This window comes from Phalacrocorax carbo, chromosome 2 (assembly GCF_963921805.1).
Source record: "Phalacrocorax carbo chromosome 2, bPhaCar2.1, whole genome shotgun sequence".
Classification (NCBI taxonomy): Eukaryota; Metazoa; Chordata; class Aves; order Suliformes; family Phalacrocoracidae; genus Phalacrocorax; species Phalacrocorax carbo.
This window is the reverse complement of record NC_087514.1, coordinates 79539422-79556126: the sequence shown is the minus strand read 5'-3', so window position 1 is coordinate 79556126 and position 16705 is coordinate 79539422.

Genomic DNA, 16705 nt, shown 5'->3' with positions numbered 1-16705 from the left:
TTCAGTCTTTACCAGACTTCCTGGTATTACTTCTCCTTCCAGCTTATAGCCAGCACTTTCCTTTTGCCCTTCTCTCATTTTTCATACATTTACAAATACTTTTACTACTAGTGCTGTGTCGCTTGATAGCTGTAAGCTACGCTACTGCTTTAGCCTGACTGTGGGGTGTGTTGTTCCTTTACTGTTGTCCGCAGACACATGTTTGTGTTTCCTCCCTTTGTAAGCCTCCTTTTTGATTCTGAAACACTTGCAGACATCTGCATGCAGCTGCAATGGCCTCTTGCTATGCTGTCTGCCCTTCCCCCACATCAAGATTGTCTGATGTTTAATAATGTCTCTTTTACTAAGCACCAGTGTCCTCCCCTCCTTTTTCCCCTCACATTATCTTCATCAGAAGCCCCAGCACCAGCTGAGTTTCTGATACTCCTCCCCCCTTTTTTTCAGGAAAGTGCATCATGTCATTTCACAATCAGCTCGCTGCAAATCCTCTGTCATCTCTCATGGTCTCAGACAGCTGCCCTGCCCCCTGCCCCTTTTTCAGAGTTGAATCTAAACCAACCTGGATGACAACATTACCTCTTCACCTCCACAAATCCTTCCAATATCATCAGGTTTCTCTCTACTGTGATTTAATTAGGCATCAGGATTGGTAAGGCACAGCCCATCCCTAGTGACTAGGGGAACATCAGTGTATTTCTGCTCCTTTGGTCTCTCTCGGTGTAACTCACAATAATCACGTGGAGAGGTCTTGCCTGCATCTGTGATGCAGTTAAAATATTGTACTGAACACAGCCCAGTTTCCCCTCAGTGAAATACTTGTGAGCCCGGGGAGTCCTTACAGCTTTCACAGAATATTATCCTTCAAGGTGCAGCCCCCTCAGTTGCTTCCATTGCCCCACAATATTTTTCTTTTTGTAGGCCCCTCTGCCAGCCATGCCTGGCAGCTCCCTCATGCAGCCACCTTCCCTCTGGCTCCCCTCCAGCCAGGGGCACATGCCAGGGCAGCCCTAAGTGGTCAGTGATGGAGCTACAGCCGCACGTGTCTCTCTGAAGCGGAGGCGCTATAGAGTTCAGAGTCTCCCACAGGGTGGGTCCCACCTCAGGTCCCACATCCTCAGCAGTTCTTCAGTCATCCCTCCATCTTGAACCTCTTCTTCATGTCACTCTTTTCCCTTCCTCCTGCAATGCACCGTGTATACCCCGTGAAAGAATAGTTCTCCCTGCACCACACTGTGTTGATACTAAAGAAATGCTCATGTGTTTCAAAAAGATTTCACACAGACCTCTGAGGTAAAAGTGCAGAAGCTTCCCTTGCTTATGCCCTCGGTCAGTGATTAGTACTGTTTTTTGGTTTGAGCACTGCACATCGTATTCCTGTCTCCTTGCTGTTCGATTTCAGGAGAGATAAGTGTTCTTAGTGGGTCTATCCAGCACAAGGACAGCCTCTTCAGGTCTGCAGGGTGTTCTTGCCGTGAGTCATGCTGGTAAAAACAGTCCCTCCACATTGGGGGTGAGAAGTTCCATGATGCCCTCCCTGATCTTGCCCTTGGGCTGGATCTGTGCAGATCCTACAGACGGAGGGAACGGCAGGGTGGTGACTTCTGTGCTTTCTGCCAGTCCTGACATAGTTCTGGACTCAGCACAGAGGAGAAAAAACTTCACATGGGAGAACTGCAGACACCTCCATTCACTGGTGCAGGCACGTCTGATGCTTGTGCCTGTGTAGCTCTGGGGTAAAGGGAGGATAACATCACACAAACCTTCCCAGAAGAAAGCAATGTGGGTATCTGCTTCAGACAGATAGCCTGTAATGCGTGAATTCAATTCCCAGCTATGGATTCCTGCCCAATTTATCAGGGTTGCTATGAGAACAGACAGAGGTGATGAAATTGAGCTCCCTACAACTATTATCTCACATGGATTTTAAATAAAAGAGCCTTGGTTTCTTGGAAGGTAATATCTTGGCTGGCAAACCATTCCAGCTTGGTTTTTTATGTGAATGAACAGATGTTTCAGGGAGCTGGGCTAAGCTTTGCCAAATTTCTCCTGAGATGGGGGAAGACTGTGAAACTGAGGAGCATTTTCTCAAAATTCATTGCCCTTGGAGAATTCAGTGGCTTGCTGTCAGACAGGTACTGTATTTCATTAAGAATTTGTTCTTGTAGAAATACGGCATCTAAGACGGAAAACTCAAACATTTTGCCAGTGTTAGCATTTCCTTTACTAAAAACTGCACACACCCATTCTCAAAACTCGCATTTGAGAATATCCTTTGTGTCTAGAGAGCACTGACGTATAGGTGTATAGGTTAGACATGACAAATTCAGATTTGTAATGTTTGGTTCTACTGAACCTAGCAGCCTTGATATAAGATAAATTAGCTGCAGAAAAACCATTAGGGTAGACATAGTAGACATTTAAGGCCTGATCAGGGGACCTCATGCAGATGCTTTTGTTCCCCTGGGCTTTGTGCTGTCTTGCCAGTTCCTTCCTAGTAACTACAGAGCCCTTTGATCAATTCCAAACAAAATTGATAAAACAGTGAAGTCCTAAGTGCTATTTAGTTCTTTTACAATTCTAGAAAATGCAGATGGCGCAGGGGAGACAGACTCACTGCACTGAGCAAAATAGTGTGGTGTGGATTCATCTGTTCTCTGTGTTGTTTAGGCTGCTGGTCAGCACACAGAAAGCCTGAACCACTTGCATAGGACTTGCCAGAGGATACAGCAGGGAAGTGGACTAAGGAAATGTTGGGGGCAACAGAGATGCAGGGGAGCAGGAGGACAGAGGGAATGGGCTGAGGGTAACCCTGGGGACATGGGGAACTGAGACCCTGTTGGGTGCAGTCACATGACATATGGACAAAATGGAAGGGAAAACCTAGAAGAGCCCTAATCTCACCTTTTTTAGACTGAATTTTGGTCACTGAGAAAGTATTAAACCGAGGAAGGCTCATAGCTTGCATGTGAGGAATCCCTGATGCCTGAGTGAAGGAAGTTGTATGGACTGAAGTGAAAGAGGTCTCCCAAAGGAAAACTCCAGGGACTGGAGATAGATAGGGCAAAAAAACATAGTGACATCAGAGTCCTGAAGAACGAGAGTGTGTATCCTGTCCTCCATTGGTAATCTCCTCTTCACGGGAAGACTGAGATCCTTTATATCAAAGAAAATACTAAACCACAGCTTTAATATGAACCACTATATCCTTTGCCTTCTTGGAAGCTGAATTCCAGGTCTTGATTTCTGCTATTTAGCACAAATATTTTGGAAGCATCTGATACCTTTAATAGGTTTAATATTAAGCAGACTTAACTTTTAGCTCTTCTTCATTTGTTTACTTTTTTTTTTTTCCCCACACATTGAGTGGGAGCTTTTTTATGGGTTTTCAGTTTAATATTTATGGCAACAAATTTTAATCAACTTGATGACTCTGCTCCATTTTCTGCATTCCTCTGTCAAGTTAGCATTTATTGGTGTGTTTTGTTCGTTTTGGTTTTCTTTTTTTTAATGTGGTGTCTAAAAGGGATAGTCATTTCATAATTTTTTTTTTCCTCAGGTCTTTTGACTCCTAAACTCCAAACAGGAATGAGCATTCAGCGTGCAGGCCACAGTGAATAAGGACAAAGAAAAGCACTCCCCACCACATGCACACGTGCACGCGCACACACACACACATACAGCAGTGCCAATATTCCTATAAAATAATGTGCGCTCAGTATAAAAAAATGTCTAATATCTCTGGCCTGCAGGCAGGATGGCATCTATGCTTTACGCTAGATTAGAAAAGACTGTGCACTTGCTTTAAAAATACATGCCCCTGCACAGTGCCAGCTGTACTAGTGTGAGGAGCAGTTCACCTTCCTCGGCTGCGCTGATGTGAGTCAGCTGCAACCTCTGGCTCCGACGAATTCTGCTGCTAGGTCTTGGAGGGGTTTTTTGACTTTGCCTTCTTTAGAGGAGGCCTTAGGGAGGGAGCCAAGTGTTTGCTGTGCTGCACTAGTGAGGCTTCAGGGCTAGAGGACTGACCAGAAGTTGAATTTGATGGAAACTGGGGAATTGATGGAAAACGTGGTAGACGTGACTGCACCCATAGAGTTGGCCTCAGCCCATCTGAGGGCCTTGTTGTAACTCGTTTTGGCCACATCCACAGGCTTATTAAGCTTGTTATTTAGGACTATAGTTGCCTGCCTAGCTCAGGTTTTAATCAAACTGGACTTTGTTCCTTTAGCTAATGGCATTTCAATGTGTTTCACTGCAGACAGTAAGGGGTAGCTTAGCCTATAGAAAGGTGTAGTGAGGGGACCATTTTTCAAGGAAGCAGGTTTGCCACAGGGACACAAAACAATCAAATTTCATTTAAGATAAAAAATAAAAGTAGACCCACAAAGAGTGCTTTGTTGCAGATCTCCCATGGGAAGAGTGATGAGAGTTATGTGCCTGTCTCCTTTTTACGCCTTCAGAAACCTTCCTCAGCACATTTTAATTATTTGCCCGTTTCTCATCTTTGGCACTGAAGTTTATCAAAGTCCAGCAAATAGCAGAATGCTTAATTTCAGAAAGCAGGGAGTGGAATGGGCTAATAAAGCTCTGAAACAAAGTTCCCCTTTTAGACGGTGGAGCAGATGGTGGCACCTGTGGCAATACATTTCCTCCCCTTCCTGCCACTGCTATATTAAGAGCTGGTGAGGAAATTTTGCATCTGGGCTGGTAGTTTGCCATGAACTTCAGCAAAGCTATGATAATGTTATTTGTTAAGGGGATTGAAAATTATACCAATTGCACTATTAAACTGTTCTTTAGTTTTTCTTCATAGTGCCGAGCTTACAGTTTGTTGAAGATTTCTTTAAGGTTCTTTCTTTTTTTTTCCAGAATCCTTAGAAAATTAAGAAAGTTGCCAAGATACCGCAGATGGGTAGCTAACCACAAGTAAAAACGCCATGGCCTTCAGTAAAACAACAAAGTGAGAAAAAATATTATTACCTCCCCTGACTCCTTTGAGCAAAAAGCTGAAGGTAATTTTTAGGCACTGGTGTTTGCAATGGGAAAGAGATGCAGGGGAAAGGGGTCATTTGTATGTGGTATTTATTTGCAAACACTGTACATTGTAGTGCTCTGTGATGGTGCTTTAGAGAGCAGTGAGCTGCTGCAACTCTCCCTGTCAGTCGGACTGTCACTGCGAGTAGCTGCGTGCAGCAGCTGGGAGCTCAGGATAGGTAGGACGCACAAGGTAAGGTGATTTCTCAGATGGCTTGAACAGAGTGAGTGCTTGCTATTGTCCCAGGTTTTCACTGTTTTGCTGAACCTAGCTGGTTTAATTCCAACTTCTCTCAGAATTTTTTCTTTCTGAGCAACACAGATAATCTGGGTCAAAATTAAAGGGGCAGGCTCACTTGTGTCTGTTGTCCACGACAGGGAAAATCAACTTCTGGCTCCACAGGGAAAAGTAAAGTAGACCTCTCCTCTTGCTCAGGTGCGCTCCTGATGTATACAGGACGTATATCACAGCTGTGTTTTCAGATGTGATAACCAGAGAAATGTTCTCTCTTTATAGTGGAATATAATAAATAGTGGAAGAAAAGTTAAATAAATAAAATGATGGAACCCTCTTTGCTAATGTAACTACAAAATCACATCAATAATATCGCTCAAAGCCAGAAAAATGAAAGTATCGATGCACTGCAGTAATATTATTTCTTGCAGCTCAGTTCCAGCCCGCGCTCTGCTAATGTCGCTTTGCTGTGTAACACCAAGGCAGAGAGAGACACTGTTGTGTTTGGCTTTGTCAAAGCTGTTGCAAGCAGCCATGAACTTGTTCTGCTCACAGCCTGAGCCAGGCTAAAGCTGCGTAGCCTTGTCAGCAGGGCGCTTTGCTTAAGCAGTCTTAGCAGGTTATGTCAGATCAAAATTATTATTCACAGCCAAAGAGCTTCCAAGTGGGACTGGGCTTGTACTACAGGACACAGCTAGAGTGCACATAATCCTGTCTTTTTTTGCTTCTGTGAAATACTGCTGAGGGGTCAGCCCTAATTATCTGTCTGTATAACACCTCACTTTCGCACTTTTCTCTCTTTTTGCAGACTAAATGCCTGCAAGTAGCTACCTATGGCAGGTGACTACAGGCAGAGCAGCAGGGACCAAAGAATAGGAAGAGATGGCACAGCTTTAGGGTCCTTCCAGTAGGGCAGGGAAGAAGGAGGCAGGAGTATCTGATGAAACTGGGACTGGTGAAGAGTAAAGAGCTACTAGGTGGGATGAAGAGGGAGCACACGGTTGGCTGTGAAAGGAAAGGTGTGGGAGACAGGCACTGAAGAGAGCAGAGAGTGATGCTTGTTGATGAAAATCAGTGTTGTGGAAAAAGTAGAGGGTCTGAGGGCCTCAAAGTGAGGGAAAAGAGACACTGTGAACAAGGGGAAAACAGACTTGAGCCTGACCCTTGAAGACCACTTCACTAGTCTATATACATCTTACCTGTGCAGATTTATTTTGCTTGCCAAGGATCTGTTAAATAAGTCTTGTCTGTCTGTGAGGACAGAGAGGTTAAAAAACAAATAGACAAGTGGAAGGTGTAGGGGACAGGTGATAAGGCAGGACAGGCAGAAGTGGAGTGTCAGGGTGGAAAAAGACATGGGTATCCCCTGCCTCCCCTCCACCTCCCTGACTTAATGGGCCAAGAATCAGCTCTGGCTGAACAATAGATAACGTTAGCAGAGGTACCTCAGTTGGAGAGGAGCAAAAAGCCAGCAGTACTAAGTGAAGGTAGAGCCCTTCTGTGTAAAGACCTAAAAGGAGATATGCTTCAAAGGAGAGGCAGTGGGTCAGCACTGCATCGGCAAGGCAGGGGACGTTTCTGTTTCCAGGTGCCCTACAGATTTGAGGAGATGAACACTCCTCGCTGTCACTAAGCCTTTCTCCATCACGGTGCGAGCAATGTCACTGAAAGAGACAGGTGGTCTCGTGTTGCTTTGTGGCTGTTGCTGGGTGATTTGTAGATCTTATGCCAAAGCGCAAAGCTAAATTCCCAGGAAGCGCTGAACCCAGGATAATGGCAGGAAGTAGACAACAAAGTTGGTAGGATGGTGGAAGTTAATCCTCAGTAAGACAAAAGCAACTTGGCGAAAAATGTGCATCTGGGATTTTTCAGGGATATTCCCCACCTTCTTCCCTTGCTGAGCCCTAATTTCACTGCCTCCCCAAATGTACTTATTCTGCTGGGCTGATGCCAAGTGGTACAGGCAAAGGGGGCTGAAGAGGAACATGTCAGGATGTTTCAGCAGGTTCTGGAAAGATTCTGGAAAGCAATTCAAGGAGTAGGAAATAAACCAGGAATGAATAAAGTGGAACAAGTTTTAAATGTTAATTCCTTCTTCCCCTCAGGCAAACTGGGGAATGGTGGGTCTGAAGGAAGGAAAAGAGCTGGAAGAGAAAGGAAAAGAAAGATGTCTGCACCGTATCATGCTATACCAGTAGGAGTGAGTCAGGGAGGGCTCACCGGAAATCCCTGCAGGCTGATGGGGTGGAGAGGGGACCATCACAAATTTTTGGTTTTTTCCAGCTGGCTCAAATTTCTGGTGTTTCCTATTCCCATGATATCTTTGATAGCATCTGTCTGATGTACTAATGACAAGATGCTCCATTCACCGCTCAAGAGAGGGAGTAAGACTCAAATCACCATTCCAGCTTGTCACTCATCAAGGAATTAAAATCTTCTTTGAATGTGGAATTTACTGACCCCACGGGAGAGCCTAAGACTAAGGAACTGGTGCTTTAAACATGAGATCACTGAAAGAAAATAATGCATTAGCTGGAGATCTTTCAGCTTTCCAAGCTGTGGCTGAGAGCCACTGGGCTACATTACACAGAGGCACCTAATTCATGCTCACAAATGCCCTAGCCATTTCCTGATCTGAAGGAATAGTGGAGTACAGTGCAGGGGCCCCGAGAAATAGATAGTTTTTAAAGAGTTTATATGGCTAATATGGAAAAGGCTTTGATCTGTGTCTTTCCTAATAGAACAAAGTATCTACTTAATGACCTGGTTTTATCCCTGACGGCTGGCCATGTTCAAAATCTGGGTCAGTGGCTGTGGGGAAAAGCACTTTGAATTTTATCTGAGCAAAAGGCTGGTGTTGATAGGGACGACTTAAGTGACCTTATATAGATGTGGCCTCATGGGAAGGCCAGGTTCCTGTAGAGCAAGCCCGTGATCTCTGCTAGCACAGCTGCACTGCGAGGTTTTTCAGCAGAAGTGAGCTGACACTGAACTAAACATTCACAGTGGTAAAAAGCAGCAATGTCACATATTTCAGGAAACTAGATGGTTGGGCAATGATACAGAGTCACTTTGGGTACTCTGGGTTCCTCCAGAAATTACTGGCATTTGTGGTTTTAGAAAGTCTGTGGACAATCCCCCTCTTCCCCCAATTTTTAAAAGAAACATCTTTAAAAGTGCCCAGGAAATAAAATCCTTTAAAAAATGAACTGCAGATTCAAGTTCTTACTATTTTGTGTTGGCTGTGGGGTTTTTTGTTTGATTGGTTGTGGGTTTTTATTTTTAATTATTCTAGGTCTAGTTTCTGTTCTTGCTACACATAATTTTGTTGGAATATAATTCTGAACTTATCTCCTTTGGAATATAAGTGTGATTTGAGCCAAAGTGTGCTGCAAATCGAAGCAGTTCTGTTGTAGTTGGTGGAGTTACTATGGATTTATGGAGGTACGAAAGAACAAGATGTGACTCTGTCCTGGTTTCAGCTGGGGTAGAGTTAAATTTCTTCGTAGTAGCTAGTATGGGGCTATGTTTTGGATTTTTGCTGGAAACAGTGGTGATAATGTGGAGATGTTTTAGTTGTTGCTAAGTAGCACTTACACTGGTCAAGGAGTTTTTCAGCTCCCCAGGCTCTGCCGGGTGCGCAAGAAGCTGGGAGGGGGCACAGCCGGGACAGCTGACCCCAGCTGACCAAAGGGATATTCCATACCATATGATGTCATGCTCAGTATATAAAGCTGGTGGAAGAAGGAGGAAGGGGGGACATTCAGAGTGATTGTGTTTGTCTTCCCAAGTAACCGTTATGTGTGATGGAGCCCTGCTTTCCTGGGGATGGCTGAGCACCTGCCTGCCCATGGGATGTAGTGAATGAATGCCTTGTTTTGCTTAGCTTCCGCACGCAGCTTTTGCTTTCCCTATTAAACTGTCTTTATCTCAAACCATGAGTTGCCTCACTTTTCTGATTCTCTCCCCCATCCCACCAGGGGTGAGTGAGCGAGCGGCTGCGTGGTGCTTGGCTGCTGACTGGGGCTAAACCACGACAGACTCAAGGCCAAAACCTCTTTTTCTGTTCCCTGTTTTGCACAGGTTAGATAATACATTTTGGTTTAGCATCTTCGTATGTCTGCTCCTAATGGCCAAGCCTACTCAGGAGTTTTCCAAACCTGTTCAGTACATCTTTTCACAGCTTTCTGTTTGTACTGCCATATGTCCAAAATAATAATATGTTACTGCTTCACATGACATCTCTGGCTTTTAGACCTCTGACTAGGAGCACAGTTTTGGGGTCCAGCTAGGAAGAAGGAAAGTATGAATTTGAGAAGTGCTGAGCACTGTTTGCTGTCTTCACCGTTAGTGTGCACTGTGACTTGCTGGCAGCTTTGGTGCTTATGCTTGGGCTGTCCAACTCAAGCAGCCAAAACTACGGGCTTCTTTGAAAAATATATTCTTAATATCTGAGCTTTCTGGTAAGGAAAAAACATTGCAGAAGAACCTTCTATTGCACAATAACATGAACAAGATGACAACCTGAATGTTTCGGGACACAATAGGATGGGTATGTTTATCCTGGGCTTATCCTTTCTGCCTGGTTCTGTGACTAGAAACTGGATTAGAAAGGAAAAGACTTTCCACAAAGTGTGGCAATGTTTTACCATGTATGTGAGGTTGCTCAGAACTGGTGGAGTCACCAGTTATGACACGATATAAAGGCGGGGTAGATCAGGGCTCATCTGGAGGATCAGTTCTTTTCATCTCTGGAACAATCACTGCTAACATTTTAGCACCAGCAGCTCTCCTGAATCTCTGATGGAAGAAGACTCTGAACCTCCCATGAGTGAAGCCTCAGTTTTCACATGGTCACAGAGGCTGATGAAATCTCCTCTTTGGAAGACTTAAACTGCATCAGAGCTCCTCTAGGGATGAAGCACAGCTGGGCATCCTGTGGCTTGTGTCATGCCAGAAGATCATCCCTCAGAGGGCCGTTCCCTGGATAGGCTCCGTAAACTGAAAAATCTCCAGGGACCACAGCAGGAGGCAGGTTCTACAGCTCCTACAGGGCAGGATAGCATGAAGGTAAACCCAGGCTAGCAGGGATCAGGGGCTGCTTGAAGGCAGCCAAAGACTGTCCTTCCTCCTTTTTCTGTGGAGCAGGGTTGTTTATATTGAAATCCATACCCCCCACACCACTTGTCCATCCAATAATGTCTGTCTGTTTTGATTCTGTCTGCATATTTGCATGTCTTTTCCCTATTCACTTTTGTCCCGGGTCCTCAGTCATCCAGTTATCTAGGTATTTACATAGTGTCATTCATACCAGTAATGGATCATTGGACCACAGTGAAGTAAAGCTGAAGCTGAGAACCTGGGAGGTCCCCAGTTGAGAAGGGCTTAGATTTAACAGATCACTTCTGTGGAACTGAATTTCAAAGCAGATAAATGAATCTATACAACTAATACACTTTTCCTTAGTTTAATATCACCCCCTAGCGTCACTTGGCTCCAGTTTCTATGTATTATATTTTTCCAGACCAGTCTTGATTTCTTGCCTCCACCCCTCAATAGCATCAACTTGCAGATGCAGCAACAGCCACACCAGCAGCCACACCCTGCTTCTGGGAAAGAGACAAGAGAATTCAGCTCTTGAAAGGTGGATTTGCCAAGACATCAGACTTCAGATGTTTCTCCTGGGGAGTCCAGGAAGCTTTAAAACTCCTTTCTTTTATGTTTGTCTGGGAAAGAAGCCTTGGGATACAGTTCCAGCAGAGGAGTGCCTTGTTTGGTGGGGACACTTCCACTCCTGATGCCATATTTGCAGTAGATTGGTCAGAGGAGACAGCTTCATCTGAAGTGAGTTCAGACAGATACTTTAAATGTTAATAAGTCACTAGGACTGCATGACATTTGCCTGAAAGTCCTGAAGGAATTCAGATGTGGGACTGAGGACTTTTGGCCACACCTGTCATTAATGTCTCTGTGCTAGAGCACTGGTGGATTGCCAGCGTAACCCCCACTATAAAAAATGGCTGGTGAATTTGACTTCCATTGTGGTAAGAGACTGGTGTCTATAATAAAGAATAAGACTGCTGAGTATGTGAATAACTATCTGTTGAGAAAGGGTCAGTGCGGCTTCTGTAAAGGAAAATCCTGCATCACTGCTTTGCTGGGTTCTGTGAGGGTCTCAAAATAAACACATGAATAGAGAGGATCCAGGAGACGTAATACATTTAGACTTCCAAAAAGCCATTGACAGGTTCTTCAGTAACTTAGTAACTTAGTAACTAGTAACAGTAACTTAGAAGTTACTAAAGGAAATAAGTTGCTACGGGGTTGGATGAAAGGTCCTTTTATGGAATGAAAGCTGGGTAAAGGACAAGAGGCAAAGGGTAGAGCATATGGGACACTTCTCAGGGTGGAGAAGAATATGCAGTGAGGATAGCCTAGCGATTGGTCCTGGGACTAGTTTTATTCAGCCTTTTCATGGCTAACCCACAGAAGTGACTGAACTGTGAAATCTCCAAGTTTGAGGTTGATACTAGCTTTTCTGGGGTGGTCAAATACTGTTCTGATGGCAAGGAACTGCAGAAGGATCCCGCAAAATGAAGTGGTTGGGCAGAAAAGCATCAGATGAACTTCAACTAGATACATGTGAAGTAATACATTTCAGGAAAATAATACAGCACATTCCTACATGATGCTGAACTCAGAGCTCAGATCTACAGTAGCAGATCAGGAGGGAGATCCTGGAGTTGTCATTTATTACCCTATACAATGTGCTTATGCAGCAGCCGCCTTAAAATTGTTGAGCATCATTGGCACAGGTACTTAGACTCAGGTAGAGGGTGCAATTTTAGCACTATATAAAACCTCCATGCATCTTGATCTTGAGCAGTGGGGGCTGTTCTGGTCTCAAGAAAGACATTGTGGAGTTTGAGAAGGCACAGAGAAGGGCAGCTACAGCAGTCAAAGGAATGGAATAGTTGCTTTATGAGGAACTACAGAAAAGGCCACTGCTCTTCAGTTTGGAGACAGGAAGGCTGAGAGAAGTTATGAGTGAGGTTTATAAAATCTTGAAGGTGGTGGATAAGGAGAATGCAGATCTGTCTTTCACCAAATTCTGCAACATGAAGCCGAGAGATTTCCTCAGCTACCAAATCAAATGTCTTCTAAAAGGCTGGCTCACTGCCCAGTCCTCTGATACCATTCCACAGACCGTGCTTTCACAGGTAGCCCTTGAAGAGAAAGGACAAATAATCTGGCATGCTACTGCTTAGGGTGGGCATCCACTCCTTCTCTGGAAACCCTCTGTCCTGTGAGGTCTCTGTTCCACCCACAAGGCAAACTCCCTCCCATCTTATGTCCTCAACACATCTGAAAGCTGTCACCTTAACAGAGAAGGCTGCAAAGGTGACAAGCTAGCCCAACACAGACAATCACTCCCCAGCTATTTAAATAGCAGCTATGGGGCTGTTTTGGGAGAAGTGGTTGCAGAGTGGGGCAATGGTGCTTATTGCCTTGCTAGCTTTGCCCAAAGGGTTCTGCAGAATACTCATGCCACCATAGCATTTCATTGGTGTAATAAATTACAACAACTAAACTAGATCAGAATAAAACACCATTTGATGCTATATCCTGGCTGTGAGACCATCCAGTGGCAAATTCCTTGTGGAAGGTATAAGACCAAGAAAGTACGAAGTAAATCACCCAAATATTCTGCTAGCCTCCAGCAGTCTGAGACAAATGTTGAATTTTTATATTTCATTGTGCTTTTCCTCTGCAGTGTCTCCATCCAGTTATTTTATGAAACCACATAAGGGTTTATTACTCATGCTTTCCTGAGGCAAGGTGTCCATGGCTGAAGGCATGCTGCGTGAGGAAGCCTTGTGCTTGTTTTGGACCTGCCTCTAGTTCTTGTGTCTTGTCTTTTGAAGATACAGTAAGCAGTAATTTATTTTCATCTTATTTATTCCCCTCAAGGTTTTATTATACCTATTTATTATAGCTATTATAGCTTCTCTCCTCTGTCATCTTTTCTTTAGAGAAGAAGGCAGTGTTGCAGGCAGCCAGGAGCCCATGTAGCTGGATGCCTTTCAGAGAAAATCAGACAAAACTTTTTTCTAGGACTGACCTTGGCTGAAGCAGCCCCAGGGTGGGCACCGGGGAGCATGAATGGGCCTTGAGAGGGGCCTCCTGGCACTGTGATGCTGCAATGCCCTTGGCCAGCACCAAAGCCCGGCTGACTTGGCCTCAGGTTGCATCAGGGGAGGTTTAGACTGGATATTAGGAAAAATTTATTTACTGAAAGAGTGGTCAGGCATTGGAACAGGCTGCCCAGAGAGGTGGTGGAGTCACCATCCCTGGAGGTGTTCAAAAGACATGTAAGCATGGCACTTCAGGGCATGGTTTAGGAGGCATGGTGGTGTTGGGTTGATGGTTGGATGTGATCATCTTAGAGGTCTTTTCTAACCTTAATGATTCTGTGATGATATGACTTGTGTACCTTAAATGTGCATCCATGAGCAGTCCCAGCCAGACCTGTCAGAAAGCAGATGCTTGATGCTAACACCCCATGGGGGGCATCTCCCTCCCTCACAGTTTTGTGGATGCCTCCAGAAGAAGTCCATACGCAGTGAGACACTGACACTGGGAATAATGTCCCAGCAGCAGCGATCCCTGCATGGTGTTTAGTGGAAGATGCTTTGCAGGGTGCTGGCCTGGTACCTCACGCAGATGAAGCTGTAGAAATGAGGTGAGGCAGCACAGGAGGGATCAGCCTTTCTCAGGGAGTGGGAGCATCCTTTCCCTTCCAGCCCATTGCTAGCAGCAGGCATGAAGCTGCTGAAAAACTGAGAGTTAGGCAGGAACCATCATTTTGCCTTGCCCCAAGGGCACTTGATGGCCCTGACCAGCCTCACCTGGGCCTCCAACTGCAACCTTTGCCCATGGGACCAGGAGCCCCATTTCAGCTCAGCCTTGGGCTTTTAGTCCCTGCCTGAGCTGTATTGTGGTCTGTCTCCACCTCTTTCATGGATGTTTCTGGCCATAGATGCTGTTTTTCTGGACCCTGACACTTGGACTGACTTCCTGGCTTGACCTCAAACCTGCTTGGCAATCACTGGACTGTGTCTGGCACTGACTACCACCACCACTGGGACTGGCTTTGAGCTGCAAATCAACTTCTCAGTTGGACCTTGCACCTGCTTTGTCATCACAAACTTGCATGATGATCTGGACTCTCAGCTGAACTCAACTCCCATCCCTGGGCCTGCCCTGCTCCCATGTTGTGCTCCCATGTTGTGGGACAAGCCCTGGCTGACGAGCCCCTACTCTGCCAGTCTTGTTATCTCCCTTGTCTCCTGGTTTTCTACCACTTAGGAGCAGCTAGCCCCTCTCTCTGCCTTGACAGAAGGAAGCTTTCCCAGCAAAACATGTTGTCCCTGCCACACCGCTCTTCCTCTACACGTTCAGCCTTTTCTCCTGGAAAGCCCTACCGCAACCCTTCCCTCCACAGGATTTGTCTCCTAGCCATCCAGAGCCCCAGCCAACTCAGCCTGCTGTGATGGCACGATCTCACCGGGTTAGGGCAGGTCCTGCAGGATGAGCTGCCACCTGGACAGTCCCTACCTGTACCTGTGGTGACAAATAAGTCATTGAGCTTCAGGTAGAAGGCTGATGTGCATCCTGGATACTGGATATTGTATATTGTTTTAAGCCCTGGATGTCAGGCTGGGAGACATCGCAACAGAGAAGATTAAAAATACAGCTATTGTGAGTCCCTGTCCCTGTGCTGGGGTGGAAGGGCACCATCCCAGCATTGCTCAAGGAACTGGTATCAATGCTTATGGATACCAATGTATTAGCACTGCCTCTTGCAACCACTCTGCATCCAATGCACCCAACAACAATGTGAAGGGAGGAGGATGAAATGGGACTGGATGATTTGAAGCAGATATGGTGAGCAGTGAGTGACCAAAGGTCTCAGGTGTGAGGGGCTCTGCCGAAGCTGGGTTGCACAGTTGAGAAGCAACTCTGGGGAGCAGGGCCTGTGCTCAGCATGAGCATGTTGTGTTGGCAGGCGAGGTGGGACATTGTATGGTGCTGTCAGGAAGGCGGCCAGCAGATTCCTCAGCGATGGGGTAGCGCTGAATGACCTCAGAGCACAAATGGTCTGTGCAGCTGGTGGACTCTGAGCACCCTGCCTGTGCTGAGGAGATCTCAGGGCCCCAGCTCTCTGTCCAGGAGGCAGCCCCCACCCTGTAGCGCCCTGCAGATTGGCTTGCTTGCCTGACTGCTGAGGCTGGAGGGGAGGAAAGTGTTGGCAGCTCACAGAATTATTAACAGAAGAAGAAGTAGGAAAGCAATGGGGAAAGTCAAAGAGCCAATCCCACTTCAGCATGAGACACAAAGCTGGTTCTGAGCAAAACTGAGTGCTGGAAATGAAGGGATCATGACTGCTCTGAAAGCTGCTAATGGTCAGCTTGAATATACATAGACAACCTGAGTATTGCCATAGACTACAACCTGAAAAGAGCAGTGCCATTTTAGGTCCTGGTAAAGGAGCTTCATGTTCCTATTTCAGCAGCTTTCTCTCATATACGTCCCTGCTGATAAGCCTCTTGTGCCCAAATGGGCATCAGGTCTTCATTCACCCTAGAGGCTGTTGGCACCTTTGATAGTACAGAATGGAAACTAAAGAGCCACGTGGGGTTGGGTAACTCTGAAACAGAAGTACAGCCTTCTCCACCTGACTTACTGCTTTTTGCTTTGTAGGTCTTCTTAAAGTGCTGAAGGCAAATTGTTCTGGATGTCTGGAGACAGTGTATTCTTAAGTCCATGGCCTGGGACCAACTTTCCGAAAGGCAAACGCTGTCTTGGTTACCTCACATTTCAGCTCTGCCAGTGACGACTTTGACCAATATCTTGGTTGCCAGGAGGACAAAATGTGTGTAGCATGGGTAAGATGGGTGTAGATGTTAAATTACAGAGGTCCTGCAATGCACAAATGTTGACTTTGCTAGTAGGACAGGAGGCCCTAGGACCTCCAACAGCTGCTCTGTGCCCAATCCTCAGGGAACAGACAGCCAGAAGTCTCACACACATGTTTTATGCAGTATGTGGCATTTTCCCTGTGTCATGGGAATGCATGATAAGCCCTGCAGATCTAGTGTCAGATGAAGTGCAGGTAGGGGGCAAGCCCTCAGCCAAACTGCTATGTGTTGGCACACTGCAGGCAAGGCTGTGAAAGAGGTCTCTTCTCTGAGCCAAACCACTCAGCAGGTCCCACTCGGTAGAAATGGAAAACATAAGAAATCTGTCTCTTAAAAAATTAGCTGGAAAATCAGGAAGACTACTGTGTTTTGTTCCTAGATCTGGAAGCAGGTTTGAGTTAGTGATTGGAATGGAGGAAAGAGGAACTCAGCTGTCAGGGCACCTGGGCTCCTT